The sequence below is a fragment of the Monodelphis domestica genome, chromosome 5 (genome assembly GCF_027887165.1).
Source record: "Monodelphis domestica isolate mMonDom1 chromosome 5, mMonDom1.pri, whole genome shotgun sequence".
NCBI lineage: Eukaryota > Metazoa > Chordata > Mammalia > Didelphimorphia > Didelphidae > Monodelphis > Monodelphis domestica.
The window spans coordinates 72,436,049-72,450,275 of NC_077231.1; the positions used below are offsets into that span (position 1 = coordinate 72,436,049).

General features: G+C 37.0%; 1 protein-coding gene across 16 annotated transcripts in view; it reads right to left on the bottom strand.

Moving 5' to 3' along the window:
* ATP2B1 (ATPase plasma membrane Ca2+ transporting 1) overlaps positions 1-14,227 on the bottom strand; it is a 171,693-nt gene that overhangs the window by 70,529 nt on the left and 86,937 nt on the right. The window lies entirely within an intron of this gene.

Here is a 14,227-nt window from a genome sequence, read left to right on the forward strand (position 1 = left end):
GGTAGGGGCTAGGCAATTGAGAATAACTTGTGCAGTCCAGGGTCACCCAGCTAGATGTCTGGGCCAAATCTGAACTCAGGATCTTCTATATCTAGGCCTGGCTCTCTATCCACTGAGCCATCTAGCTGTCTTCCCTTTTTTTTTTTAGGTCATTAAACATAAGAAAACTACTCCAAGGCTGTCATAGATTATTAACATAGGGATCTGAGAGGATATATGCATATTACTCTAAGGATGTAAACATCTTCAATATTTCATTCATATATATATTCTTAAATAAAAGTACCTACCATACCATTGTCTATTCATATATAACTTTTTTTATAAACCATTTATCTTGACTCCTGTGTTTATATCATTTATACTCCGATCTGGTCTTTTTCATAAATGTTTTATTGAATTAAAGATTCATTTTCTTTCCTTGTAGCATTTATATTTAGTTTTAATTAGAAGTTAATCTTGGTTGTAGGGCTATACATTTTGCCTTTGGAAATGCTGCTTCTATACTCTCCGGTCCTTTGATAGTAGCAGTTCTTAAGCAAGCCTCATTGGTTCCTTGGTACTTGAATTCTTTCTTAGATGGCATCCAGGTACTTTTTTGGATCAGAGACACACTTTCAGAGAGATCAATTATTCTCAAATTCCAATAAATCTCTACATTCTTAACTTTTGTGACTTTGAGCAATGACTTTTTTTTAAGTAACCACATTTTCACTTTGGTGGCTATGCATAGTATAGAAAAAAAAGGTGAGATATCATGAATAAGTTTCTATTCACAAAAAGAAGGGCACTATTTGTAAAAGTGTTTGTGAACCCGCTCCAGAAAGTACTAAAATAATCTCTCAAGGGCCCAATGAAGGAGCTGAACAAAAGTAATAGCAGTTAAGTTTCTGGGTAAATGAAATGGTGGTCATTCCACTTTCTTGTGGATGCAATTATCTCAGTCCAGCCAGTGGAGAACAGTCAGAGCTAAGACTAAGAAGTCCCAAAACCATGTGTTTTTGTCAGCGAAAATAGTTCTAACATGGAGCCAAAAGGGATAGATTAGAGATGTTAGGTGTTAGTCCTGTCCTTTTCCACCTCAGGGTTCTTCTGACATCATAACCTCAAGCCCACCCCTTCCAGTGATGCCTTTCCTCAACCCCACATTGTGTAGGTTATTTCATGGTTACTGTGTTGGGGAAAGCATGTTTTACCAGAATTAACATTTTGTTATAAAGAAATGTAAGCAGAAAATATTTTTAGCAATTTAGCGAAAGATTTTTAGTTGGTGCAGGAACATCACTTCCCAGTTTCCTTAGGTTCAATGTATCAATATGTGTTTTTAACTTTTGCACTGTTTTTCTAGGAAAGTTTCTTGGCAAATGTTGATCCCTGACTGTATTTCTTATTAGCCTGTTTTCTGGATCAAAGTTTTTCTCTGGACTCTTAGTATGTCTTTGGAAATTGTAAACCTTCAAGTAGATATAATGTCTTAACTTAATGTTAAGTGTATCTGTAATTCTAGTAGCATTGGAATGGCATTTCTGGTGTTATGAGAATGGACAAAATAATCTTTAGGATAAAGATGATGGCAGAGTACGACAAATGTCCTGGAGAGTATTTTGTTTGGCTAACTTTTTACATGGACAGAGTGACCTATATAAACTAAGATAGAAGCAGGATTTAATTTCACCCAAGCTTGCTAGTGAAAGAAAAGAAGATTTAAGTTTCCTGACTACTAGGTTCCTCTGTTCTGATCACTAGTCAATTCTCACAGCCACCTAAACCATAGAACTTTTCTTAAATTAAGTTTTAAAAGGTCAAAAAAAGATAGCAGTATTAATCTACTGGTCACGTTAAATATTGACAAGAACAATTATGGAATAGTTTCATAGAAGTTTAAGTGTTTGTTTAAAGATAGTTACTTTAATAAGTTATATCCCCCCCCCCCCATAACATACACAAAAATTTAAATGCAGTTCTATGAAGTTTCCAAAATAGCCTGGGCTAGGTCTATGAGATTGGTAAGCATTTTTGTTGTCTAGTGGTAAAAGCATGAACCAAATGACTAGGAAAAAATTCCCTTTACCATCTAGTGCAACTCTGAGGGTCAAGTACTGACAAGCAGAATAAAAATAGGGCAATTCAAAAGTTACTGTGTTTCTAATTTTCATCTGCCATCCTCCAACATTAAAGGAGTTGAAAGTTTTAGACAGTAGGATAACTAAGTATAATTCCTCCATTTCAGAGATTGCTCCATACTAGAGCACTAAACATTAAAACTAAAATTGCTAACTTCCATCTTCCTCATGCACACCACAAATCTTTTAGTTGATCAAGAATGTCTAAATTATCTTTAAAATATATATTCCTATCTCAAGAGAAATACTAGTCCAAGGACAAAGAAGCTGTCATGGAAGAGTTTGTGAACTTTCACTCTTAGATTATAAACTCCTGATTTGTTCAGGGTCACACAACTAGAAAGTTTTTGAGTAGATTTGAACCTAGGTCCCCTAGGATTCTAGACCTAATCTTCAATCTCCTGAGCTACCCAGCTGATCCCAAGAGCATTTTTAAAAAGCCTTTGTCAAGATCCCTTCTAGTACAGACCAAAAGGAGTTTTGCAGAGGACTTATTTGATGTGTTTAAGGTAAAGTTCCAATAGAAAGTTCCTGTGGCTTAACACAAGGAAGAAGGAGGCAGAGACCTTTAACAAGGGATAGGTTCTAGGACTCTTTGGCACGCACTGAAGCCAAGAGTGATGCCTCTAAAGTGGGACTAGAAAGGAGGCAGGGTACAGCTATAGTCAGTGTCATAAGGGAATCTTTGGCATTACAGTTTATGGCAGGAAGAAAGTGTACATTGGGTTTTATGCTTCAGACTAGAACTCTAGGACTAAGGGGTTTTTGTGGCTTACTCAACATCAGTTAAGGGTCTGAAGGGAAGGGGGTCATAGGGGAAGGGGGTCATAGTAGTTCTAACATCAGAGTTGTCTGGGTGTTTTATAGGGAGAAAAGCAATCCTAATTCCTATGCAGACAATTTTCTAAAGAATGTCAGAGGTAACAATATAGGAGGCACCAATCAACTAGAAAGAGAAACTGCAAATTGCTATCCCTAAATGATTCCAAATCCAGAGTCATCCCAGAAAAGAAACCAGGCAGGGGCAAAAGACGGAGTTAGGGAATGAAGAACCTGCACAATTAAAAAAAGACCAGGCTGAAAAAACCAGTGATTAAAAAAAATTTTTTTTCTCCCTAAGCTATTATTGGTTTCAATTTCTCTTAGTTTTATATAAATGAATCATATTCAAATAATATTCATATCAATGAGCTATTTGCTGTACCTTTGAATATTAGCTAGACTAATTGGCAAATATTGATGCCTCCTGACTGTATTTCTTTCTTTCTTTTTTTTTTTTTAAATAAAAACCCTTACCTTCCGTCTTGGAGTCAATACTGTGTATTGGCTCCAAGGCAGAAGAGTGGTAAGGGCTAGGCAATGGGGGTCAAGTGACTTGCCCAGGGTCACATAGCTAGGAAGTGTCCGAGGCCAGATTTGAACCTAGGACCTCCCGTCTCTAGGCCTGACTGTATTTCTTATTAGTTTTCTGGATTTCTTCATTTTCAGTTTGTTATGAGTTTGTAAGATCTTCAATTTTTCAGCCCTTGACAAATCAATTCTTTTATGTCTTAATCCTTCCACATTTCCAAACTCCTCCCTTTCTTTAGTATCACTAGTTATTCTAAACATTTATCATTATGGGGTACCCAGTGACATCATTAGTTATTTCCTTTGACAGTTTAACATATTTGCAGTTATTGCTTTGATTAATGGCTAATCACAAATATAAAGAATACCATCAACTTTGTCACCTTCCACCACTTTCTAATGAGGAAAAAATTTTGATCCACTATATCTCTACTTAAAAAAAAAACAAAAACTGGTCCATTTAGTAGTTAATCAACAATAACTTTCCTTATCAGAGTAAGAAAACTGCAGTGCCTATAAGTGGCCTGATATCCTACTAAGCTCTTCAAAGAACAGTTCTTTGGAGTCTAGATTTTTGTTAACCTTTCTGGCAAAACTCTTATGGAATCAGACCAAAGTGATTCAGCCATAACCCACACTTGGTTAAGACTGCCACTAGGCCATAAACTTGGCTCTTCTTGCCTATTAATGTCCTGAGTAAAATGTAGAACACAGCAGCCACCTAGGCTTCACTATGCAGTCACCATGAGGATTAATTTTGTGGAAAAGGGTTATCTTGTCTTTAGCTTCACTGAAGCCTGAAGTTTTCTCCTCCCCCCTTCTTTCTCTGCACTGCGAATCTATTCCAGTAATTTATAAATCTTCCTCAAAGATTTTTAAAAGCAATGTCAGAGAATCTCGCATTTCTTCACAGTCTTACTGATAACTTTTTCATTTCCTTTAGGCTGAATACACCTCTTTTACATTTCCTGAACTAACTACACTAGAATCACTCCCCTCCTCATCTTGCTATAGTTGGAAAATAGCTTCCTCAAAGTCTTCAGGCAGTCCATAAGTATTACAGGTCATAATGAAAATCCAAATAAATGCTTGTTTGATTTTCTCCATGTTACTACAGCTTATATATAATAAACCCATTAGCTGAATTGTATCATTTTGCCCCCCTTTTAATGTATCATACAGCTCATGCAAATACTCTGATGTTCAAGTTTGAAAGATTGTTTTTAATCCCACTTATAAAAACAAGCTCCAAATTCAGACTTTCTTGTTCCAGTTTTTGCTTCCCCTTGCCTTTTTTTTTTAAACTTTAAACTTTAAACAGGTGAAAAGGTTCACCTGATGTATTTTCATTTGTTTTCTTTTGAGTTCTCAAGAAGGGCTCAGAAATCAGATCCTGGGTTTCCTATTCAGGTTAAAGTTGATAAAGGCTACACTTTGAGATGGAGAATCCAAATGCTTCTTCCCCTATCTTCTTAAAAAACACTCACATAAAAATGGCAGAAGTACTTACTGCTAGGTAGTTTGCTTGGCAATTGTACCACCCTAGAAGAGAATAGCATGTCTTAGTATTGAACAAACATCCAATAGTGGCTACAAGTTGAGAGATATAGATGACTGCACTGACTACACTGAAAATAAACAGAATTTAGGAATATTAGAGAACAATTAGTTCTAGTGCTGAGTAATCGTCTATTTCATTAAAAGGAGTCTGTTTATATAGTAAGCAAGAATGAGAGAAAAAAAAAACAAAACAAAAAACAACTGAACAGCACCTGGTATTAGTACCCATGAAATTTACAAGACAAAGAGAAGGGTAAATCCTTCAAAGAAAATTTATGGAAAAAAGGACACCAAAAAAATACCCCTCTTAGGCCAATGGAACCCTACCAATGCTCATTATTAGGACTACTCACCCAAATACTGACAATTGTAGGAGCAAAGATTTAGGGTTGGAAGGTGACTTTGATGGTTAGATGAGAAAATAGGCTCAAAAGTCAACTGATTTTGGTTGAGGTAATGGAGATAGAGGGTATTCCAAGAGTTTCAATATAGACTAGAACTTAGTGCTAGGTCAGATGGTAGAGCCAGAATCTCATCTCAGGTTAACTCCCAATCCCAGACTCTTTCCACTGTACCAGCTAGCCTGGAAGATGGTAATGAACTGACCAGCTTATATCATTCATTAGAGGGCTAATGGAGGGAGGTCTTTTTAGACTGTCACTTTTAAATGGAAATAGCCTTGGCTTCTTGAAGTTATTATTGGAATACTCCAAGGCTTTGAGTAATAACAAATACCAACAGTAATATTGAAAACATAGGAGAAACTAACTGACTTTGCTGCCTTTTTCTACCAATAGCTGTGAGGGACTGATGAGCCTTTGAACTTCCAGAGACTTATTTCTTGGCTTTAGTGACAAAACCCCTATTCTGCTTAGGACAGGGAGGGTGCTGACTGACCCCCATCCTATGGTTCTTTTGCTCCCAATCCAAGGACCTAGGCTAACCATGCTAACTGTGGAGAAATGCAGCACTGACACTACAACTTGTTGTAGTAACAATATTACTGCTCTAGAAGATAGTCTGAATGGCTACAACTCTACCTAAAAAGCCCCATCCATCAGCCCTTAAGGTGTAGCTTCTAAATGCAGACTGTTCAATTAAGTAGAAGAATATTCCAGCATGTCCCATCATTTCCTGGTTTCAATGGTGTGGAGTTTCAGTAATCAAGGCAAGAAGGTCTTAAAATTAGAGGTCCCCTTCAGGAGATAAAAGTGAATATGAACACTTCAATGTCAAACCAGCTGTTCTACCAGACTATACTCAGTTTTTAATGAGCTAGTTCTAGTTTGACAATTCAAAAGAATTTATACTTAAATACTTCAGAAAACAAGATGTTCATTATTTCATTGTACCAGCTTACAAAAATAACACTGGTAATATTTTGGGAGGTTTTAAGACAAACCAACAAACAATCTTGGTGTTTTATTCTTCTAAATGAAAAACATCAATTTTATTTTTGGAAAATCTTTCTTTTAATGATTAATTCTAGTATTTGAACTAAGATCTTTGGCAACTGGTTCTATCACTTGCTGATAAAGAGAGGGAAAAGAAATGGAAGGAATGTCAGATTTTATATTCTTGGGCTCAAAGATTACTGCAGACAATGACTACAGCCATGAAATTAAGACGCATGCTCCTTGGAAAAAAAGCTATGGCAAAACTGAACAGCATACTAAAAAGCAGAGACATCACCTTGCCAACAAAGGTTCATATTGTCAAAGCTATGGCTCTTCCAGTAGTAATGTGAGACTTTCTTAGACAAAGGAAATTGAGTGGCACAGAACAGATATTTTCTAATTGGGGTGCTCAAGTCCGTTGGAGAGTAAAGAAATCAAATCAATCAGTACTTTTTAATGGAACTTTTTTTTTTTTAGTTCACTGGAACTCAAATGCTGAAACTGAAACTTAAATAAGTATTATGGCCACATAATGAGAAGACTGGACTCAATGGAAAAAAATCCCCTGATGTTTGGAAAGATTAAAGGCAAAAGAAAAAGGAGATGACAAAGGAAGAGATGGATAATGATGCAAACAATGAACATGAAGGTGGATATCCTGGCTTGCTATGGTCCAAGGGGTCATGAAGAGTCATAAACAATAGAATGACTGAACAACAAATCTGAACATCTGAAACAACATAGGACAGAAGAAACATGTCAGCAGAATAAGTGAGAATTTATTTAAGTTCTTACCCTATGTGCTATGCATTGAGCTAAGCCAAAAAAACAAAAAACAACAAAACAGTCCAAGAACCCAAGGAACTTCCATCCTAATAGGAGAGAACACAACACATCACTAAACGGGCAAATACAGGATACATAAAAGTAAATGACAGTAACCTTAGACAGCCCACCATCTAGGTTGTTAACAGTAAAAGTCTCCTGCAAAAGAGTATGTGAAATAAGTCTTGGAGGAAAGTGTGAGAATTTAATTCTCATGTATTGTATTAAATCTTAAGTAAGGGCTCTAGAGTAGAAATTCCTGCAGATTAGGGAGAATTGATGTGCATTTCTATGGCTGGGGTCTGGGTCAGAGATTCCATGCAAAATCTAATGATTTTTGCATTTCCTCTGTCCTAAAGACTATCAAAGAATGTCTTCCATCTCTTCTCTCCTCTCCTTCCTCCCTTCAGTAGTTAGTTAATAAACCAAGGGAGACAGGTTCTTTTCCTGCTGTATTCAACAAACTGTCCATCTATAGGAATGGGGAAGGGTAGATAGATTTGATTGACCACCCCTTAATTAACTATTCACCAATTAGAAATGTCTTAAAATGTTCAAGAGAGGCTGAATAATGAGCTCCTAAAACTATTAAGCTGCCTGACCCAGTTTCTGGGTCAATGGCTGGTTGGCCTAATCAATAAATGGTTATATATTCAATAAACTGTTATTTCTTACCCTAAACCAGGCTCTCAAGATAATTTAATATTACCAAAGTCCAAGATTCTAAGAGGTGGAGGTAAAGCAAGGGAGCAATCTAGTTGTGAGGGGCAACAATGCACGGGTATAGAGACAAGAGATGAAGTGTCCTCTACAAGGAGCAGCAAGTTGGCTAGAATATGGCTGAATCATAGAGTGCATGGAGGGGAGTAAAAGGGGCACAGCCAGTAAATTCTTGTCAGGATAAGTCACTCCCTCTAGCTCTAGTTTCCCCAGTGTGTAAGGAGATGGCAAGGTTCATATTCTTGATAATGGGCTAGTTCTGGCCACTGGGCAGAAGTCTCTTTTTTATATCATCTAAGCAGAAAGATGCTTTCTTTGACTTTTTCTCACTTTCAAAAGATACTGAAAGTAGAAGCATGAAATGGTCTAATCATTCTGTAAAGCATTTTAAAATTATGTAAATGTGACTAAAATATACCTTTTGACCCAAACACCCCACCCACACCAAGGAGCCTAAAACCACAAAGGTTCCATAGTCACCAAAAAGAATGGATATCAGCACTTTTATGATGGCAAAAAACAAAAACAGGAAACAAAGTATGTGCCCCTCAACTGGGAAATGCCAACAAATTCTGATAACCGATTATAAAGGAATTTTATTGTTTCATAACAAATATAAAGACTACAAGATAGCCTGAGAACATTAATTTATATGAACTTACAGAGTAAAAGAGAACCAGGAAAATAATGTCCATCACAGAGCTAGGAGTATATGCATGTGGGATCCTGGAGAATTTGCCTAATGGAGTTCTGCTCATCTACTTCCCAAATTTCCTTTTTCATTTTTTTTGCTTAAAGAGATGGCTTTGCCAGGAATACATTGGAAAATTAAGCTTACTGATTACATGAGTAAAAATATTTTCAAAAGTCGGGAGCTCAACTGGTTTATATCAGTTAAAGCTGTATTTCAGTCAAGAGCATATTTCACTATAATTGACATTCTCTGTAATCCTATGCATTTTATACCTTTAAATATTATTTTTAGGATGTCACCTGATTGCCAAAGCAGGCCAAAACACAAAGGTTAAAAAAAAAAAAAAACACCTGGGTTAGAAGACCTTTAAATCCACTGTTCTTTCTACCATACCCTAAAGCCTAAAGAAGTTTCTGTGTCCATTAGAAAACCTGAGAAACTGCCAAGGGGAAGGAAAGGATATGGCAAGGAAATTAAAAAATATGCTATATATTCTTGCAGATGATACAAAAAGCTTAGCTTTCAATAATTCAATATGAAAATGGTTCTAAAAAAGGGAAAATCACCAAGTTTGCTGGAATGTCTCTTTCAAAAAATCTCTCAATCTAGAGGTCCTAGGTCCAAATCTGGCCTCAGACACTTTCCAGCTGTGTGACCCTGGGCAAGTCACTTAACCCCCATTGCTTAGCCCATACCACTCTTCTACCTTGGAACCAATACATAGTATTGATTCCAAAATGAAAGGTAAGGGTTTTAAAAAAAAGTCTCTAAATCAACCTGGGCTCCAATGATACCAGTCCCATTCTGGGTATGTGACCTCCAAGCAAATCATAGCTTCTCCAACAGAAATTCTCTCAGTTCATTTGAGCTGGGAAAGAGTGTATCTTCATTGCCTTTTCCCTATACCAATGAAATTACAGATCCTGACCAAAAATGACTGATAATGACATCTTTTGGGAAAAGCTAAGAGCACAGAATATTTCTTTTGCCACATATGGAGTTCATACTGATACCTTTCCCTCCAAAGGATATGGAGAACAGAACCCAAAGGTAAGCTAGAGTGAATATAAGAAGAGAATTGATTAGAAGCCAAATGAGCTCTGAAGGGGATGATTTTACCTTCTTTGCTAATATGAAGGCCGAAGGAAGTTTTGGGTAAGGCTGCTCCCAAAAAGCAGTACTAAGACATTTAGAATCGGGAGGTCAGCACTGGTCTAATCATACTCATAAGACTCAAAATTTAAGGGTGCAGTTTATTTCTTTCATTGCAAATTTGAAGAACCTCTGGTGCCTAGCACATAAAACATCAATATTTGTTGATTAAATCCATCAATGAAATTGTCTTCTAGAAAAAGTTCCTATATCTTTTTGTTTCATATATCATATTATCTTGGTCCCTTTAACTTCCTGGCCACTGCTTCCCTTTTGACTATCCCTTCAACACTGGAATCAACAAAAGGCTGAATAGTATTCTCTCTGCTCTTCATTTCTATTAGCAGTCTCATGGTTACGAGAACATGAAACCATATTTGCAATTTCCAGGCACCTCAGCTAAATGGCTCAAAAAAACCCTAGAACACAAATTGGATGTTGCAAATTGGAGTGTGATAGAGGAGCAATGTGACACCTACGTCAATGGCCATTACTGACAAGGTAAAAGTACTGATGGAGAACAGACATGACTATCTGGCTCTTTCCTAAACCAAACATTCCTCGGCCCATTCTCCAGATGGTGTTTAAGCCTCTCTTTTCTACAAGGCTGGACTCAAATGCCATTAATTCTCTCCCACAGAGCTTTCCCAATCCAGAATGTTCAATATTGCCACCAGGAAAACACCAGCTCCACAGATGCTTTCCTTTTGTTGTTCTCCCAAGGTCCCCCAGGACCTTGCACAGTCAGTTCTCAAATGTTTTTTGAATTTAAGAAGGTACAAATTCATCCAGCATCATTTTAGCTGTATTCCTGAGGCAATTAGCTGAAGAGATACCTCTCAATACCAATGTTTTACAAAACTATTTCCCCAAAGTGGACCATATACCAGTAAGATGGCCCACCCCAAAATTAATTCCAAGAGTAAAACCTTGCAATCAAGCAAAATGACAGAAAAAAATGGTGGGCAAAACATCTCTCAGGGACCCCCTAAAAAACAAAAAAGTTCATAGATCAGATTGACAGTAGTAAAATGAGCTCCTGTCTGTCGGAGAACACCATCAATCAGAAGAAGTTGAAGCCCCCAAATGGCCAGCAGGCCATAAGGGTAATGGACCAGGTCAATTTCTAAGAGAAAGAAAAAGTAAACAAAGTATGGGTTTCCTCACTTCCAGTGTTGAGATTTATTTTTAATGTTCTCTTAGAAATCATCTCTCTGGGGCAATTAAATATTTAGATAATATCTGGTCCAACCTTTTAATTTTTCAGATGAGGAATCTAAGGCCTAAAGTGGGTAGAGGCAAGTCTCTAACATCACTCAGCTAGTAAGAAACAAAAGCAGGACTCAGATTCTAATTCCAAAGGTCAGTCATTCAACTATGTCCACATTTCATGCCCTCAATATTATGACAATCAATGAGAGTCAAATGCATTCATAAAAGACTCACATAATAACTATTGTAAAATCAAATATGATGTTTTGATAATGAAATTAGTTAGCAATAGTCTGTTGTAATAAAGAGCTTGGCTTTGAGTCGAAGACTTGGGTTCAAGCCTTGACCTTGACCAAATAATATGTCAATGAGATAAATGTCCAAGCCCATGATGGCGAACCTATGACATGCATGCTGGAGGGGGCTGCTCCCTTCCCCCAATCTACACATACCTGAGGACATTTGTTTCATGACCTGCCCCCTCTGCCCATCAGTCCAATGGATGGCCAAATGGGGAAGCCCAAAGCTTCCTTCCTCCCTTGTCTGGGGAGGGGGCAGCTCGGGTGTAGTTTGGGCACTTGGTCTCTTTAGGTTTGCCACTAGTCTAAGCTGTTAAACTGCAATGCTGAATTAGGCGAGGGCATTTCCTTATAAGGTGTTCCCTCTACCAATAAAATGATAGGCTCATATATCAATATTTGAAGAAGACTGTAGGTTTATCGATTTCTCATTTCAGGTGGTGGTGATGTGATTTGCAGAGGGGCATACAGCTCAAGAATTCCTGATGCTGGTTTCACAGATGATTAAGTAAATGCCCAGTTGATGGAAAGCTGACTATTCTCATTATCTCTAGCTCTTGTCTAACTCTAACTTGGGGCTAAGTAATTTAGACACAGAACCCCAAACTCTCACATCTGTTCATGCTACAATCACTCAGTATCCAAAATATCAATGACCTTCAAATTCTTCTTTGCCACATCCTTATCCTCATCAGCCCTCAAATTGTGAATGCTACCTTCATATTCTCTTGAAAATAATCCTTTCACTCCATTACCCTAGGTCAGACCCAATTACTTCAGACCTGGATTACGTAGTCTTCTAATGGACCTCTTGAGGTCAATCCAGTTCTGGTCTCACTGATGTGCCGATTATACCCACAAGCCTGATTATTTTAAAAGGGTCACTTTCATCAGGGCACTTCCCTGTTCAGTAAATTTTCTATGATTGCCCAATATTGTCAGGAAGAACAACTTTTTCTCAACCATTCCTTACTCATTCTTCCATGCTTTTGTTCATACCATTTCTCCTCATGTATAAACTTCTCCTTGACTAACTAAATATCTAATCCGTTTTCAATGACCAGTTAAAATCTCATTTACTCTTGAAAACCCTTCTGTGACCATTCCCAAAACAAAATGACTTCTAGTTTCTCTAAACTAAGACCCTCAATTGTCCCCTTGATTTGGCACTCATCATATATCACCTTGCAAAGTTAATTACATGTTTCTGTGTATAGCAAATTCTGAACTTAAAAATGAATAGTGCTCAAAAAATCCATTTGTTGGTTACTATATGATGTTTTCTGACACATCTGTCTAGTGTTATTATTTGTTACCTTGGTACTGTTTGTTAGCTACCCTCTTCCTACCTCCCATTTTTTCTCCCTCCTGTATTACCCTTCTTGTCTGACCAGTGTATATACCTCAGTCCTCTATAAAAAGGCATAAATTTCTAATAGTCATAGCCACATAAATTTCTAATAGTCATTAAGCCACATGATCTGTTTTATAATTTGTCCTATGTGTCCAATTTGGTTACACAATATAAGTCAAACATCAGGTTTCGTGTGCCCTTTTTCATCATTAAAATTAACACAACAACAAAAAATCCATTTGTATATACATTACTTGGAAAGAATGGTGGATTTTGGCTATAAAACATAAATGATGACTGGATTCTGAAGTTAGCACATGAATGTCTATTAAAACTACAAAAATATAATTGAAATACCATATGCTTACAATGGGAAAAATACATATGCAACCAATTCAAAACTAGAAAATACTGTAGAAAAATAAAACTAAATCACTTGTATGCATATTTCAGTGTTGTCAATGAAGAAAAAGGTTTAATTTGAGGAGGATGAGGTAGATCAAGAAACTGCAGAGATTCTGGTGGGGACTATTGAATACTCTAAACTCATAAAGGTTGACAGAAGCTGTATTTTTATTTCAAAGCATGTAGTTTGTATCACCAGCACTACTCTTATGCTTATCAGATATAACCTATATGAAAAGCAGAGGAAAAATAAAGAACACAACACTTTGGCAAAATAAGCAGTGATGGATAAAAAAGGTGGTAGAAAAGAGACATAGGGTTAGGCAATTTCTTAAAAACAGCTTAAGACATGAAATCAAATACACAATAGTGCCAACCCAATTAACCACAAGAAAAAGAGACATTATACAAAACAGTTAAAAATTGTCAGCTCAAAAAAACGTATTTACTACACTGAGGCTTTCAAGACAGACTAGTATACAACTAATTATTAGACTACCCAGGAACCATCCACAATTGGATTTTTCATATTTTAAATGTTAAATCTAGTTGATATACTATACATTTTGCATATTACATAAAAATACTATGAACATGGCATACTTCTGTTCAAAAGTGAACACATAAATAAAACATTTATTAAACACCTACTACAAGCAAAGTGTTGGAGCTTTAAAAAGAAAAGACATTACTTGCTCACTAGGAGCTCAGATTCTAATGGGAGAGACAATACGGTTTTTGGTGCAAGTCAGAAGGAAAGGCCTTAGTACTTAGTACTGGTCCTTAGTACCTAGTCCTCAGTGGCAAAAAACAGATGGCAATGCCTTTTCTTTAATGTTGTTTCCACTGCTAAAATATTCTAAGTTTCTGACATTGAATGCTCTGACAGTGCCATGGACTTCTGATGGGCTGTATCTCCATACTTCCAGTGAGGATGGTCAAGGACACTGGGCTGGAAGCATTACTGTTCCAAAGGCTCTTGATTTGGGGGTCCTGGGTTATCACTATCACAGTCCAGTCAAGGTGGTGGTGGAAGTGGTTTGACTTGCCTGGATACATACCATGTCCCATCCTTTCCTCAGAGTGAATTGCTGCTTCAGCTAGGCTGGTCTGCCCTGTGTGTGGCAGTTGGTTGG